The sequence below is a fragment of the Asparagus officinalis genome, chromosome 3, assembly GCF_001876935.1.
Source record: "Asparagus officinalis chromosome 3, Aspof.V1, whole genome shotgun sequence".
NCBI classification, from domain to species: Eukaryota; Viridiplantae; Streptophyta; class Magnoliopsida; order Asparagales; family Asparagaceae; genus Asparagus; species Asparagus officinalis.
This window is the reverse complement of record NC_033796.1, coordinates 52,941,688-52,959,038: the sequence shown is the minus strand read 5'-3', so window position 1 is coordinate 52,959,038 and position 17,351 is coordinate 52,941,688. Positions and strand designations below refer to the sequence as shown.

At 38.0% G+C, this 17,351-nt stretch overlaps 1 pseudogene; it reads right to left on the bottom strand.

Moving 5' to 3' along the window:
* Nucleotides 4,937-9,199, bottom strand: LOC109835124 (annotated as a pseudogene).

Sequence of the window (17,351 nt, the reverse complement as noted above, 5' to 3'; positions counted from 1 at the left end):
GACCGAAAGCTCCATCGGTCGACCGGACCGGTCGACCGACGATTGTCCAGAGCTGGTTTTCGTGTTTTTGCGCTCCATCGGTCGACCGACAGAATTTTCGGTCGACCGACAATAGATCCGTTGCACTCCAACGACTATTTTCTGAGCTGCTTTTTCTGGGGCTTTTTGGACTTTTGCTTGAGGGTTTGGCTGAGATTTTGAGTGGGTATAAATACCCTATTGCTGCTCTCTTTCAAGTTTAACCAAGAGATCTATTGCTGCTCTCTTTCAAGTTTAACCAAGAGAATTGTTTAAACAAGTTTAAGGGTGTTTTGTGTTTGTTTAAAAGAGTGTTTAAGATTTTGGTTTGTGAAGATAATTTCACAAGGGCTTGAGGATGGTTTGTGAAGATAATTTCACAATGGCTTGAGGAGATAATCTTTGGTGTTTGAGCTTCAAATCATCTCACTCTCACTCTTGTCATTTATTGGAGAAGTTTTCTAAACTCAATCTAGCTTTACATTTTATTGTTTGATTATCATTTTATTAAGCTAGTGTTTATATTGAGTTTAGTTGATTTTATTTATCTCATTGTTACACCCACCCACTTGAGCTTATTGTATTTGCATTCATAATATATTTATAATTCGTTCTCATTCATTGTAGAGAACAAACACTTTGTATTGAGCCTAATTGTGAGGATTCACTTGTAATACACTTGTACACCGAGAGAAGTGTGTGGTGAGAGACGGGGTCGAATCCAAGAGGAGTGGTGTCGGTTGACGTGCCTAGGGAGAGGTTGTAACCGAGCACTTGAGGAGGAGGACACGGGGTAGGACCAACACTTAGTGTGTAAGGTGTGATTGCATAGTGATTGTATTGTGTGGTGTAAACGTTATTCGGGTGAACGTAGAAAACCCGATTGTGATAGTGGAGATCTCCTCGAGGTGAGGAGCGGAGACGTAGGTCATGGGGACCGAACTCCGTAATCATATCGTTTATCTGTGATTGCATTGGCGCACTTATTTTTTATGTTCATATCTTATATCGCCTTTGTATATTGCTTGTTGATTATATTGCCCACTATCTAGTTCATATTGTTTACCCTTGTGTTAGTTTCATATCCTTGCTCACATTGACTATATCTCTTTGTTAGGATATATCTTGTTGTTCATATTGCTTATCCTAGCTCATATACATTATTGTATTTCATACTTGCTAGGATAACTTATTAATTAATTTTAATTGGCATAAAATCGGATTAGATTAGCATAAGACCCTAATCACCCCCCCTCTAGGGTCTAACACCTTTATGCGTTTGATGAACCAAATTTTAAAGCCTTTCTTGGGAAGATTCGTGGTGGTTTACTTTGATGATATTATCATTTATAGTCAGGATGAGAAGGAGCTATGTCGCATCTACGAGAGGTTTTCCAAGTGCTAAAGGAGAATGAGCTTTACATCAACCTTAAGAAGTGTGTGCTCTTGACTACTAAGTTGATATTCATGGGATTCGTGGTAAGCTCGCATGGGATCCAGGTAGATGAAGATAAAGTCAAGGTAATCAGAGATTGACAAGTCCCAGGGAGTGCTACTGAAGTAAGAAGCTTTCATGGATTAGCATCTTTTTATAGGCGATTCAAGGTGTTCAATGAAGGGGACATGGTGATGGTGTACCTGCGGAAGGAACGGATACCAGCTGGAACATATTGCAAGCTTAAACCAAAAAAATATGGACCGTTCAAGATCCTCAAGAAGATCAACGATAATGCATATGTAGTGGATCTTCCAGAAGGAATGGCTATGTCAAAGACATTCAACGTGGCGGATATTTCTGATTATCATCCTTCAATCGAGTTGTATTCGAGTGAAGCGAATTTAGAGACGAGTTCTTCCGAAGAAGGAGGGACTGATACATGAGATCAAGTAATTGGACGAGACGAAGGAACAGGCGGACGATACGACATCGCCGGACGAGATGACATCTCAACTCGATGCAAACCAGATGAGACGAAAGCAGACCGGATGAGTCGAGATGATGACTCGAGGCGAAGCAGACCAGACGAGATGAGCAGACAGCTCGAGGCGACAGGACGATATGATACGCCCAATCAACACGAAAGGCGGTGTTAGTCGACACATGCCCAGTCGACACGAAAGGCGATACTAATCGACATGCCTCGTGTCTACTCGAACAACAATTAGGAAAGGATTCGTTTTTTGGTTATTTCCTTTTAGAATCAAACTTTCTTTTTTATTAGAGTTAGAATAGGTTTAGTTGGCTGTATATAATAGTTCCTTTTGTAAATCATGCAATTAACTTTTTAATTATTCAATCAAGAGAATTTTCTCCATTGTTTTCTTTCCCAAATTTGGGAAATTTATGGCTTGAGGATTCAAGCTTGTTATTTACCTGTTATTGTCAGGGCTCGTCGGCATCAGAACGATATCCGATCGGCCTCACCGTTTCTACGTCTGCGTCACCACCTATAATGATTGTAAACCATTCTTGATTTTCCCCTTCTATAATTTAGTTTGAAATTTAATTAACTTATTTTTTACTTACGGCTTAAGCATTGTAGTTACCTGTCGATTTTATTTTGCATGAATGTGAATATCTTTACATTCAGTTTGTAAAATTTCAAGCATATTATTATGGTAAAATTTCTATTCAAGAGAGACATTTTATATGCACATAAACTGATTTAAAGCACACAGAACTATACCATGGAACTTGGAAGTGTCTTTCTATAAAACTTGGAAAATAATGTGAATATCTTTACATTCAGTTTGTAAAATTTCAAGCATATTATTATGGTAAAATTTCTATTCAAGAGAGACATTTTATATGCACATAAACTGATTTAAAGCACACAGAACTATACCATGGAACTTGGAAGTGTCTTTCTATAAAATCCTTTTGAAAAACTTTCAATTAAACTGAGTTGCATTACAATTTTACAATCATACCCAAGTAATTAAAAACATCAGCAAACACAGGAGGACGAAAATTCAAGGCGACAAAAACAAGAGACTCAGCAAATACTGGAAACATGCTCACAACTTTTCATTCCAAGGATGCTCAGTTGACTGCAGTATGGAGCTTAATTTCCATGAAAATTTGGTGAGGGAGAAATGAGAATAGCTCCAATCTCTAAAACCTCTTGCTAAGAATATGTGCCTCATTCTCATGCTTCAAAGTAACCAACTTGCGAGAAACCCCGAGTAATTAGAATCAGTGGCACCTTATTTTGTTGATGGAGAGATGCTGGTCCATGTAATTCACTGTCGTCTCTGGTCTGGGCTCGAACTCCTCTGCAACTAATACAAGCCAGTCAAATAGCAGATGAAAGAATGTGATACTAAACTCTTTTCAGCGAAATCTGTACAAGGTCGTTTCTTAGCTTCGACTGAGCACAAGTTCAAGTAGATATATCTGGCTTATTGACCCACGTGGCCCCAGTTCCGAGGCATAATACCACTATTAACAAAGTTTTTAACGCAGTACTGTTAAGCTTATTGCATTTGTGATGAACTTGAAGAGACACAACAAAGCAAAACTAGTTGAACGTGAACTAAAGCTAGGAGGCTTACAAAAGTCCCCAGATACATGGTTTAAAAAAATTATATTTTACCTAGCTTAAATAAATAAAGGAACAACATTAATTCGTACCTACCAGGGGTTAAGCTAGTGGCTCAACTTGGGGGAGGTCATCCTCCAGATCCATCTCTGTTCTACACAAGGCACAACGCCGATGTGCAGCTAGCATCCCTGCCAAGCACTCTCTGTGCATGCATGGCAGAAGCAATGTCACATGCGCCCCCTCTTCAAAAGGGTTCGTGCACACTGGGCACTCGGTGTTGCGATTGTACCTGGGCATGGGATATGGGAAGGTGGGGAAGCGCTCTGCAGCCCTCGCAAAAAGAGGGTTGAGCGGAGGGCGGGGAGGGCTGCGCGGACGGTGGGGAGTCCCCTAATGGGGGGTATCCTGACGGGTGTGCATCCTATCCTTTATGCACTTGATCCCCAAGAACACCCCAACCCAGAAAAATCCCGACAAAATGAATGTCCGGGAGATATTAGAATGGGGACGTGGATGATGGGGAAGGTGATCCGGGTGGGGATGCGGGTGATATAGGATCATAGTTCACTGTGAGAACCATAGGCAGGGAGGGAGGGATGGTGGGGGAGAGATAGAGACTGAGAAAGAGATGGAGTGAGGGAGAGATAAAGACGGAGGGGAGTGAGTCCGTCTCTATCTCTCCCTCACTCCCTCCCTTTCTCAGTCTCTATCTCTCCCCCACCATCCCTCCCTCCCTGCCTATGGGTCCCGTAGTGAACTATGATCCTATATCACCTGCATCCCCAGCCTGGTCACCTTCCCCATCATCCACGTCCCCATTCCAATATATCTCCCGGACATTCATTTTGTCGGGATTTTTCTGGGTTGGGGTGTTCTTGCTGATCAAGTGCATAAAGGATAGGATGCACACCCGTCAGGATACTCTCCATCAGGGGACTCCCCACCATCCGCGCAGCCCTCCCCACCACCCGCACAACCCTCTTTTTGCGAGGGCTGCAGAGCGCTTCCCCACCTTCTCATATCCCATGCCCAGGTACAAATGCAACATCGAGTGCCCAGTGTGCATGAACCCTTTTGAAGAGGGGGCGCAGATGACATTGCTTCTGTCATGCATCACTGCATGTACAGAGAGTGCTTGGCAGGGATGCTAGCTGCACATCGGCGTTGTGCCTTGTGTAGAACAGAGATGGATCTGGAGAATGGCCTCCCCCAAGTTGAGCCACTAGCTTAACCCCTAGTAGGTACGAATTAATGTTTGTTCCTTTATTTATTTAAGCTAGGTAAAATATATTTTTTTATACCATGTATCTAAGGACTTTTGTAGGCTTCCTAGCTTTAGTTCACGTTCAACTAGTTTTGCTTAGTTGCGTCTCTTTAGGTTTATTACAAATGCAATAAGCTTAACAATACTGGGTTAAGAACTTTGTTAATAGTGGTATTATGAGGCGAGCCTCGGAACTGGGGCCATATAGGTCAATAAACCAGATATATCTATTTAAATTTATGCTCAGTCGAAGACAAGAAAAGACCTCATACAGATTTCGATGAAAGGATTCCTCATTCATCATCTTCTTCACTTTCTTCACTGTCCTCCAACTTCAAGTGGTTCAAGTTCTCTTCCAAAGGTGGAAGTCAATCTTCTGAATCGTAATCAGATTAAGGACCGGCTTTTGAAGGCACCTCCTCAGTTCCTGAGGTTTTAATACACCTCTATTACAATGATCTTGGATTGGAAACTTTTAAGGATCATGTTGATGAAAGCATTAATGAACTGCAAGCATAATATACCTTCCGTGTTTGGAAGTTGTTTGGGAATTCTTGAGTTATTTGAAAGCCACACGTTTTGGACCGAGATAATTTCTTAACCTGTCTCACATTTGGAGAAGGCCTTAAGTACTTCTCTGCAAGCAGGGATAAATATTGTAAGTGTACCAAACTGAATAACCACAAATTTCACATGAACCCAAATAAAAAATAATAGACTATGGACCTGGAAATAGGCTGGAGATGAGAACAAGGGGTTTGTACAGTAAATAAACTTAAAAAAGCATTTTGACAAAAAAAGCAAGAACATTCACACAGAGCAGGAGCAGTTGGAATCTGCCACCTATGGATGTTCACCTTATTCAATCTTCTAACCAGGCCTACAAAGCAAGTTAACAAAAAAAAAACTATGAAGTTGGAAATGTAAAGATCCTACCATCCCCATCACGAAAAACTTGAGCAAAGCAAACATCCCCAGCCTTTCTCATATGATCCTGTAAGATATCAGGTTTAGGAAAATGAATGCTAGTCTACAAAATAAGGATTTTCTCAGATAATAGATGATTGTACACCTATAGATGTTGCCATGAAGCTGTAGGTGGTAGTCCACGAACAACAACTGCAAAAACGATGTGGGTTAAGGTTTTAAGGTACACTGTAACAAATAGAAGCAGCGAAACAGCTAAGATATCTATGCATATATACAAGCACAATCATTTAGATATATTTCTAGAAAGAACCTCGATATTCCGAACGGCGGGAAATTCCATATTTGCTGCCTCCACCACTTCCATAACTGCTACCCCGTCCAAATGAAGATGAACTTGAACGTCCCCTGCCTCCATGAGCCAGCTCAACCTACAGAGAACCATTTGCCTCCAAATTAGATGAGGGTTTGAGCAAACATAGGAAAGAAATTTCCAGTATACCCTCAAACGGTATCCATCAAAGTTATAGCCATCACGACCCCTGACAGCATCATCAGCATCTCGAGCACTTTCAAACTGTACAACCACAAAATGAGTAAGTAAAATAGATCAGAATCATTTAGTTTTAAGAAATTATTATGAATCCCTACCTCCACAAAACAATAACCGGGGGGGTGGGGGGTGGATTCTTCAATTCAATGTCCACTATACGACCATACTACAAACAGAAAAATTAAGCTTCAAAAGGCTGTTATATATAACCTATAAAAAAGACAACAACGTTCCATTTTCAACGACAAGGATTAGAATGATTAAAATAGAAAAATAAGTTTTTCCAGCATACGATAATCACATTAGATTCTCTAATAAAAAATAGTTTGTGTATGTCAAGTATGCAAAGAAAATATATTAGTAACTTCTGTGTATGTAAACTTGGTTAGGCATGCAAAAATACCTTATAGTTGATATTAGCAGGTTCATTTTACTGAATGCAAGCATACATGCCTGCATACATACATATGTACATGCCTGTAACATTTGTTCTGTTTTGGGAGACCGAGGCATGACTGTGGTCCTTAGTGGAGATTTTAGGCAAATTTTGCCAGTTGTACCACAAGGAAGTAAGCATGATATTATATATTCATGCATCAGTCGTTCACCAGTATGGCAACAATGCAGGGCATTCACCCTTAAAAGAACATGAGAATTCAGCAACAGTCTGACAGTGAAGATTGTATGAGCGCATCTAAATTTGGTAACTAGGTGTTTGATATAGGAAATGGGTTTATAATGCATGAGACGCATGAAGAAAATCCAAATGATTGTAAAATTGAAACACCTGCAGAGCTGTTGATTAACATGAATGTGAATCTAGTTGATGATATCATTTTTATAACATGTACAAATCTCCTTCAAAATCATAGTAATACAAATTATCTAGCAGAAAGAGCATTTTTAATATCTAGAAACGAGATAGTGGATATTATTAATGATATCATATTAGAAAAATTAGAAGGAGAAAACACAACATATCTGAGTGCTTGATTCAATTTGTCAAACATCTCCAAGTCTTCAAGAAATGAAAGCCAATATCCTACTGAGTTCCTTAATTCACTATCTTTTCTAGGTATGCTAATTTATGAAATAAACTTAAAGTAAGAACTCTTATAATGCTTATTTGTAACTTAAGTCCAAGTGAAGGGCTTTGTAATGGAACAAGATTGATCGTCACACAGCTTCTTAAATGGGTTATAGAAGCAAGGATCATAAGCGGCAGCAACATAGGTTTTGAAACATTTTGTTTCAAGGATAATTAGTACCAACATCGATTCAAAATATCCATTCAATATGAGAAGACAACTTTCAATCAAGCGTTGTTTCACAATGATGATAAATAAAAGTCAAGGCCAAACTCTTAAATATGTGGGTCTGTATTTACCTAAACCATGTTTTATACATGGCCAATTCTATGTTGCTGTATCTAGAGTAGCATCACCAAATGGGCTTAAAATTCTTGTAGTGAATGATGACAAAAGCAGTGAGAGGAATAGTGACAATGTAGTATACAAAGAAATTTATATCACACTACCTATTTCGTCATTAACAAACGTGATATTATATAATAAAATAATATGCACATAGTATAGAGTATTAATACATATGATAACTGTTATATTCAGTATATTCTGTCAACTGTTATAGTATTACAATGCACATAGATTATAGAGTATATTCTGTAATAACATGAATTATTTTTATCTATTCATTAGTCGTTTAACATTAAAAATATTGGATGGAAATTATGATATTAAATCATTAGAACATTTTGTTCTATGTTTAACATTCATAAGTCAATTGTATGTGCATAAATTTTTTAATTTGTTTAGAACATCAAATACTAAATGATATGTTACATATACGGATCAATTTGAGGAAAGATGAGTATATCAGCTTATAGCCCATCAAGTGAGCTTAACACTAAAGTACAAATGGTGATTGTTGAAAGTGTTAATGTTAAAATTTGGCATATTTTTGGGTTGCAAACCACGCTATTGGATGAACATACAAATAGATTTCTGTTGTACTTCTTTGAAATTCTTACACTCAACTTCCAATTTGCTAATAGAATTTATAATAAGGAATATGTGTTGTACTTCTTTGAAATTCTTACACTCAACTTCCAATTTGCTAATAGAATTTATAATAAGGAATATGTTAGTTTCTACTAGGATAAAGTTCATACAGGGAAGTGTTAAAGACACAGAAATTTTGCGATTCGAACCAGTGATTCAAGAAGGGTGCATACATGTAATCTCGAAGTTTCATGCCACAATTTCAAGTGGTGATTATAGAGCTACCTGGAACAAGGTTACAATCTGTTTCTGCAGTAAGTAAAACTTGAAGCTCTCATGAGTTAACTGATCCATCAACAAAACAAAAGCTCGTTAAACTTGAACCGAGCTATCTATCAAAGCTATATTCACATATCATCCGTGACAATGCGATCTCCATATTATCATCTCAATAATTTTAAACAAAGTGAAGATAATACAAATAGGAAAAATGTTCTTACTCTGGTTAAGAAACCAAAGATGATGGGCTTTTACCCCACACCCGTTTGCGGCATCAGGAGTCCCTCTTCGGCGCCTAACAAAGTCGATCCACCAATTTTCAGACCTTCAAATCAGCACAAGAAACAAATAAAGGAATAGTTATTAGAGGGTTTTTCGACCTGTGGACATATCATCTGCACAGCAGAATGCCTGATTCTTCACCTATTCGCAGTCGCATCGGCAGATGACGGTACAGAAATCAAGGGCTTGAAGATTGCCAGGGTTTAGCCGCACCCGAGAGGGAAGTAGAGTTGTGGGAGGTAGCGGACGCCGATGAGGCGAGGGAGGCGAGGGTTTCCGGATCCTCTGCGCTAGAGTTTCCAGTGACCATCTCCGAGAAGCAGAAAAGAGGGGAGAGAGCGGCGTGGCTGCAGTTCATGGTGGCGAAGGCTAGGGTTTTGAGGGGAGAGAGTTGCGGTGGTGGCAGCGGCCATCTCTGAGCAGCGACGGCGACGATCTCCGAGTAGCGAAAAAGAGGGGATCTCCGAGAAGCTGCGGAGGCGATCTCCGAGGGGCAGTGGTGGGAGTCTCTGAGTGGCGACAAAGGAGATTTGGGGTTTTTTGATAGAGGGGGAACGAAGAAGAAAAGGGGTTCACATGGGCCTTTTGTGTTTTTTTTCTTTTGTTTTAAGGAGGGACAAGTAGGGGTGTTATCGGAGCGGATACGGTTCGGATATGACACATACCATATCCATATCCGCTTCTTATAAACGGATACGGATACGGATACGGATCATTCTCGGTAAGAAAAAATACTAACCATATCCGCACTTATCAGAAACGGATACGGATCGGATATTTAAGAATCGGATCGGATATGATCACGGATATAAACGGATATTCACGTATAATTAGAATTACAACGAATCTAATTAGACATAACTAGAAATACTAACCATATTCACGTATAATTAGAATTCACATATAATTAGAATTACTAAAATTGAGCACAAATCTATTAGACATAATCTTCATCCAAAACCTTCAGTAGCACAACCAACGGCACAAACATTTCACAAGACGACCATGGTCCATGACACAACATTTCACAAGAGGACTAAATTTCAGACAAACACGACACAATAAGTTCATACAAACCAACTTATGAAATTAAAAAAAACTTAATCAAAAATCTTATACATATGAAACAAGATATTGTCAATGAATTTAATGCAGAGTTTCGATTCGACCTTATGCAGAAGACGACGGCTCCGACGAAGACGAAGCGGGCGAGATCCGACGGCCTGAGGGCAAGATCCGACGGCCTGAGGGTGAGGGCGACGGCCTGAGGGCAAGAATCAGCACTCAGCAGCAAAAAAAATCCAATTTTTTCCACTTAAAAGAGATTTATTAAGAAAATTATTGAGTGGGTATTAACTAAAACAAAAAACCCACTAGAAATTTGAAGGAAAAGTGCATGAAAATGGCAAATAAGAGCATGAAACGATTCTTTGACCAACCTTCGCTGATCTTCGCTGGCGAGTGGCGACTGTGAGATCGCCGGAAATAAGAGGAGGCGGCCTGATCGCTGGCGAATCGCTGTCGAACGGCTGGTGAACGGCTGGCAAACGGCTGGCGAACGGCTGGAGAGTGGAGGCGGCCTGATCGCTGGCGAATCGCTGGCGAACGGCTGGAGAGTGGAGACTGGAGAGAGAGAGAGAGAGAGAGAGAGAGAGAGAGAGAGTCGGCCTAGGGCTGGAGTGGAGAGTGAGTGGAGCCGGCCTGATGAGAGAGGGTGAGGGCCTAGTGTTTTTTTGTTTTTAAGTTTTGGTTTTGGGTTAGCGGGTTTGTAAATATGAATTTGAGACCCGATTATCCGAATCACTACTATATTGTGGATATCCGTATCCGCAACCCTCATATCCGTTACTGAATCCGTATCCGAAAAAAAATCCGAAACCATATCCTTATCCGTATCCGTATCCGCCCGGTTTTAAAATTAGCCTACCATATCCGTATCCGTTCGGATACGGATGATATCCGAACCGTTTGGCACCCCTAGGGACAAGGGGTTCCCACCACCCGTTGGGGCTGGGCACCTTTATAATAGTGGTCTTAATTTGTTCTCTCATTTTTATGCTTATTTTAGTTCGTGTGCACGTGCAATGCACGTGGTTAAATATCAAAATTATTATTTTTCGTTTATTTTCTTACTATAAAATAAGTCAGATTCATTTTGAATTAAAATCTATAAATATGGTTTGTTACATTTTCCATAAATTTTATTTAAATATTTTATGAAATAGATGATTAATTTTGAAAATATCTTCGGGCCAGGAATAAATAACTAACAAGTAATTTTGAAAATATCTTCGGGCCAGGAATAAATAACTAACAAGTTTGCAAGGGAAGATAGGGTAACATAGTACATTCTTAAGTAACTAACAAGTTTGCAAGGGAAGATAGGGTAACATAGTACATTCTTAAGAATTATTAATCTTTATTTAATTTGTTTATAATGATAGGATCTCATTATTAACTAACTACAATGCTTAACACATTATTTTTTTTGGATGCTCAAGACAGGCAAAGAACCCATGTGAGTCCTCATCATAATGAATGTTATACAATTTAAGTACAAAGGAGATGGAGAATGGTGTAGTTTGTGAGGGGAAACTCCAGCTGCTTAATTTGATATGTGGATATATAATAGATGGAGATGGAGAATGGTGGTTTTGAAAATAGTGGGTGTGTGTGGGTAATTAATATGGTTTTTTTATGGTTTTCTTCGTTCATTTTCAAGATATCTGTAGTCATGTGGATATATATATATATATATATATATATATATATATATATATATATATATATATATATATATAATTAATATATATATTATAATATATATATATATATTATTGGGAAAAGTGAATCTAAGGTGACACCTAGCTCCCACCATAAGGACGCGGGCCGTAGAATCACTATCATTTCGCGCTAATTTTTTTTATCGAATCGCTCCGTTAAACTTGATCTACACGTTCTTAAACCCAAACACAGCCCAATTTTGGGTGAACCCGTTTGTGTTTTGGAGCATTCGTTGAGCCGTGCCAAAAGTTTTATCATTCGAAAGGCGTTAAAATTACAGCGAGTGATAAAGGGTCAAAACACGCACAAGTTATACCCCAAAATTGGTGTGTTTGGGTTGAAGAACGTGTAGATCAGTTTAACGGAGCGGATCATAAAAAAATTTAGGAAATGATGGTGATTCTAGCCCGTCCGTTAGGTGGGATCCTGGGTGTCACCTTAAGATTTATTTCCATATATATATAATATATATATATATATTATATATATATATATATTATATTATATATATATATAAATATATATATAATATATTATATATATATATATATATATATATATATATATATGAGAAAAATGGTATGCTTGTACAAGCCCATAATTTTTGTGGCTTGTAGTGAGGTGTCTCATTCCCATCCACTCATTCAATTGGGGGGGACCATATTCAACCCATGTGAATATGGTCCCCCCATTTGAATGAGTGGAGGATAATATGCCACCTCACTACCAAGCACAAATTTTGTGCTTGGTACCAAGTATACCCATATTCCTCTCTCTCTCTCTGTATATATATATATATATGAGAGTAAAACAAATGTCCAACAATAATTATATTTTAGCATGCAAAACTAATTATATTTAGAATAAGTATAATTAGTAAAAAAATCAAATATATAATATAATTAATTGTTTTAAAATAATCTAATCTAATCTAATAAGAAGAAAATAACAAAGACAAATACATGTAGAAGGAGATAAAGGTGCTACGAAAATTGTTGTAGTTTCTTGGCATATAAACATTGGTATGTGATGTTGCATGTGAGAGAAAAACAAATGTAAATAGAGTTCTATTTAAATAATAATAGTATAATTAAACTTTGAAACTAATTATGTAGTGTCGTGAACTACTTGAATTTTAGTTGGTGAGAGATCGCCACGTTGTGTCCTTATATCGCAACTGTTTATTTTAATTTTCCTTTTTTATAATTTTCAAAACGATTTTGTCTCTTTAATTTGTTTGGTAGATTTTGCAAATACTCCGTCCACATTATGTACATTTCTAGGTCTGCGTTGTTTTAGGGTTCGACCTATGCAGCGGACATTATTTGACTCACTAATTTGTTTGGTTTGTGCATATACGCCATTCAACTTGTATATATTTATAAATTTGGCATTTAATAAATTTATTTAGGTTTACATTTCAATTTAAACTATATCATTATCTTCATACTATGTATATCCAATAAGAATTCATCAATTTATCAACTTACTCTTACTTAATGGATTAATTTGAATTTCAATGGTCTTTTTGTCTATCAAAGGATTTTCCCGAACTCGTGCTTTTAAAGAGAGTATGATATGATTGATTTGACCTAGTATTTGTTATGTGAAGAGTGAGAGAGGGGGGACCTAGGAAGGAGATTATACACGGAGTGAAATGAAACAGATGGACGTTGGATGGGTTTGTGATAATTTGTTGGATGTATCAAGAGGAGCTCACTTGTTAAAAGTGTTAATGCACGAAAAGAAACTTTCCAAACTGCTAATTTTCTTCTTTATGAAATGTTTCCATTAGAAGAAGATCAAATTTTCACTCCTTAGAATATCTAAGTTTTGTGGGGACCACTTAAGGTAGAATTAGAGAAGTGTGAACTATTTTCTATATTGGTTTGTGTCTCTTGGGTATTATAAACTATTGAAGTCTGAATAAAACATTTCATCTATGCCTTTACATATGTGCATATAAACACCAAGCTATTGTTAACAAGTTGATTAAATAATGATTAATTTATTAATTTAATTAGAGTTACACAATTAATTATTTTACTTTTTATTTAAAACCACTCTAGATGAGATATAAACATTATTTGTAGCTAATAAGCACTAAAAAAATTAATGTTTAATTATAATCTTATACTATTAAAAATCTAATGTTTAATATAATTTTGTACTATTATAACCTAATCGGAGTTGCATTATTACATAAATATTAATTTCTATAGTATATTAAAACATCATACACTTGATAATCTAATACTATTATAATAATTGATTTATTTATTTAATAATCTTAAGAATAACTATACTATAGTATAAACACTTAATTAATGTGATTTAATAAGATTGGGAGTTATGATCATAGAGTAAATTGGTTAATTTCATGAAAGATGAAGGATATTTTTGGGAAATGAAAGTTTTTCTAGTACTCCCTCTTTTAAAGGGAGAATGATTTTAGTGAATTATAGTCTTTGTATTGATGACTTGAGAGAGAGAGGGAGAGAGAGAGAGAGAGAGAGAGAGAGAGAGAGAACTAAAATTGGTATCTAGGTTTTGATGACTCTGTACAATTGATGATTCTGTACAAATTTTGATGATTCTAAGTGATGATTTTGTATAAACTAGTTTCTATGCACGTGTAATGCACGTGGTTAAATATTAAAAAATATTATTTTATATTTATTTCATTACTTTAAATAAGTGAGATTTATCTGTTGGCCTTCTTGTTTTGATGATGATTTACAAACAATTTACTACTAATATTGTTTGTCTAGTGTTTGTGCATTCCTATGTTTTGTAGACAAACAACGTTGTTGGAGGATGGATGGAATAGAGCTTCAACGATCATATCCAAAGGAGATTGGCAGAATATCGGTGAAGCTTATGCAATTCTAGTTCAAGATCCAAGTTCAGCTTCATCCGCAAGTTTACCAAGTCATGCTCATTGAAGACCTTCATCTAGCTTGGGTATATTTAGTATAGGTTTATATTATGTGTGTTTAATACTCTAAGCTCAATATCATATACACACACAATATTGGATTTTCTCACAAAATGAGCTATTTTGAGAAAACTTTGTGATATTATTTTATTGACCATGTTTACTTTATATTCATGTGTTATAATATTTATGAAGACATTTCATAAAGTTTCAATATGCGTTTAAACTCTTTTTGTCAAAAACATGTTCTTAACAAATTCATATTCATGCATGTTTTTACAAAATGATGAGTTTTCACAATTGAGAAATGAAAATTGAAAATTTATTTTTGTAACATGTTTGTTTTCATGTTTATAAACATTTTGTAAAGTTTCATCAAGTTTGGAATTGATTTGTTATGTTTAATGGAATTTACAAAATCATGTTCTTGTTCGTGCACATGTTCGTGCATGTTTTACAAAATAGATGAGTTTTCATAAATGGGAAGTGATATATTCAAGAAATTCTTTCTTTGACATGTTTATCTACATGTTTAGAAACTTTTCTCAAAATTTTACTATTTTTGGAGTTGATCTACTGTGCCTAATTAATTTTACAAAATCGTGTATGTCAGCAGAATTTCAGAAACTGTATTTCTGTGTTCAAACATTTATTTATCTCAAATGAGAAATGATTTTTTCAGAAATTCTTTCTCTAACATGTCATTCTACACGTCTAGAACCTTCCCACAAAATTTCATAATTTTTGGATCTGTTTTACTATTTTAACTGATTTTATAAAACTGGATATACCTGCTACAGTACCTTCGGTCGACCGTGCTACAGTTCCGGTCGACCAACGAACTGTCTGGAACTTTTCTTCGTTTCTTACCTTGCTCTCGGCCGACCGTGATTTTTATCGGTCGACCGCCATAGTTCCAACGACTAGTTTTAGAGCTGTTCCAGAGTGTTCTTTTTGGTCTTTTGTTTGGGGTTTTTGGCTGAGGTTTTTGGGAGGCTATAAATAACCTCTTGATCTCAGTTCTATATATACACTATGAGAGTGTTTTAAACAAGTTTTAAAAAGTTTTAAACAAGGGTTTAAGTGTGTTTTACTGTTTGTTTGGTTTATGAAGAAGTTTTCACAAGTGGAGGAGATCACCTTCTTGTTTGGGCTTCAATCTCCATCTCTCCATCTTGTCATCTATTGAGAAGTTTTCTAAACTCTACTCTAGCTTTTATTTATTAATTATTTGTTAATTATCATTTCTATTAAAGATAGTTTTATATTGAGTTTAGATTTGATTTTATCTCATTGCTTACACACACAACTGTAGGGTGTAAATTTGATTTCCCGAAAACAGGGAGTTTCGTTTGTATTGATAAGAAAGCTTATTACAAACTAATAATCAAATGTTTACAACAGAAGCAGAGGGAATGCCCTCTTTGTTTTGTGTGGGGACTTTAGGTGGCTATAGGACGCTTCGCTCGATGCTCGTGTCGAGTCTGCTTCCCTTAGACCGTTCGATCGAGGTTGCTGGAGAGATTCAGTACACAGTAGAAGCTCGAGTCGAAAGAGTTCGAGTCTGCTTAGTTCGCCGGCGATCGGAGCTCAGAACTAGGCAATGGTGCTGTAACACAGGGGTTATGCGAACAGCTTGGTCTCAACTCTTTTCTCCAAGTTTTTCGACCTCCCTCCAAGTTTTTCCACCTCTCCACTAGTTTTGCTGGAAGAGGCTTTTTAAATGGAAGAAGGACAGCTTGACTATTCCTTGAATTATGGGATGTGACCATACGTTGTTCGGAGACGTCCTGCTGTTCATTCATACCGCCAGCGGTCATTCGAAGAGCTGTGCTCTGCATCACCTTTCGTAAGAGTGGGAAAGCCCCTCCTCGTATGCGTGACAATGGTTGTCAGATGCTTGCGTGGATCTGACCAACCACCGAGCGCCGGCGGCTCTTGTCCCCTCGCTTGGACAACTGAGGTGAGCCGCATTTATGAGGACGCAGGCTGCTTTGACACCTGTCTGCTCACTTGTACTGTAGGCGGCTATTCAGCGGGCCTGGAGTACCGTGTATTCTCTCTTCAGGCCAAGAGAGGCGGGAAAGCACGTTCCTGGCACTCGAGTGGGTTTGGACAGTTCGCCGAATGCTGGCGGATCCGTCTCCTGACTCAGACAGCCGAGGTGAGTTGAATTTATGAATGCTCAGGTTGACTCGACACCTGTCCAGTCCTTCGTACTGTGCGTGCTGTGAGCGGCCGCTTGACGGTCTTGGAGTACTGTGCCCTCTCCCTTTGGGCAGAGAGAGATGGGAAGGCCCATCTCAACACGTGGGGTAGCGGATATCCAGCTGTACTGGCGTGAGTTGCATTTATGAATGCTCAGGTCGACTTCCAGTCCTTCGTACTGTGCGTGCTGTGAGCGGCCGCTTGACGGTCTTGGAGTACTGTGCCCTCTCCCTTTGGGCAGAGAGAGATGGGAAGGCCCATCTCAACACGTGGGGTAGCGGATATCCAGCTGTACTGGCAGCCTTGAGGTTTGCAGGCGGATTCGACTTCGGACTCGGGCAGACGAGTTGCGTGAAAGGCGAATTTCTGCTACTCTAATTGATCTCAACTCGTGCAGGCAAGCCGATCATTCAGGCGAATCTGGAACCGAGCACATTTGACGACCATGCGGCTCAGGCAGGCGACTTCTTGCGGGCGAATTTCTCGTAGGCTATCAGAGGTATTTTTTACCGTCTACAAGACCCCCTTCAAA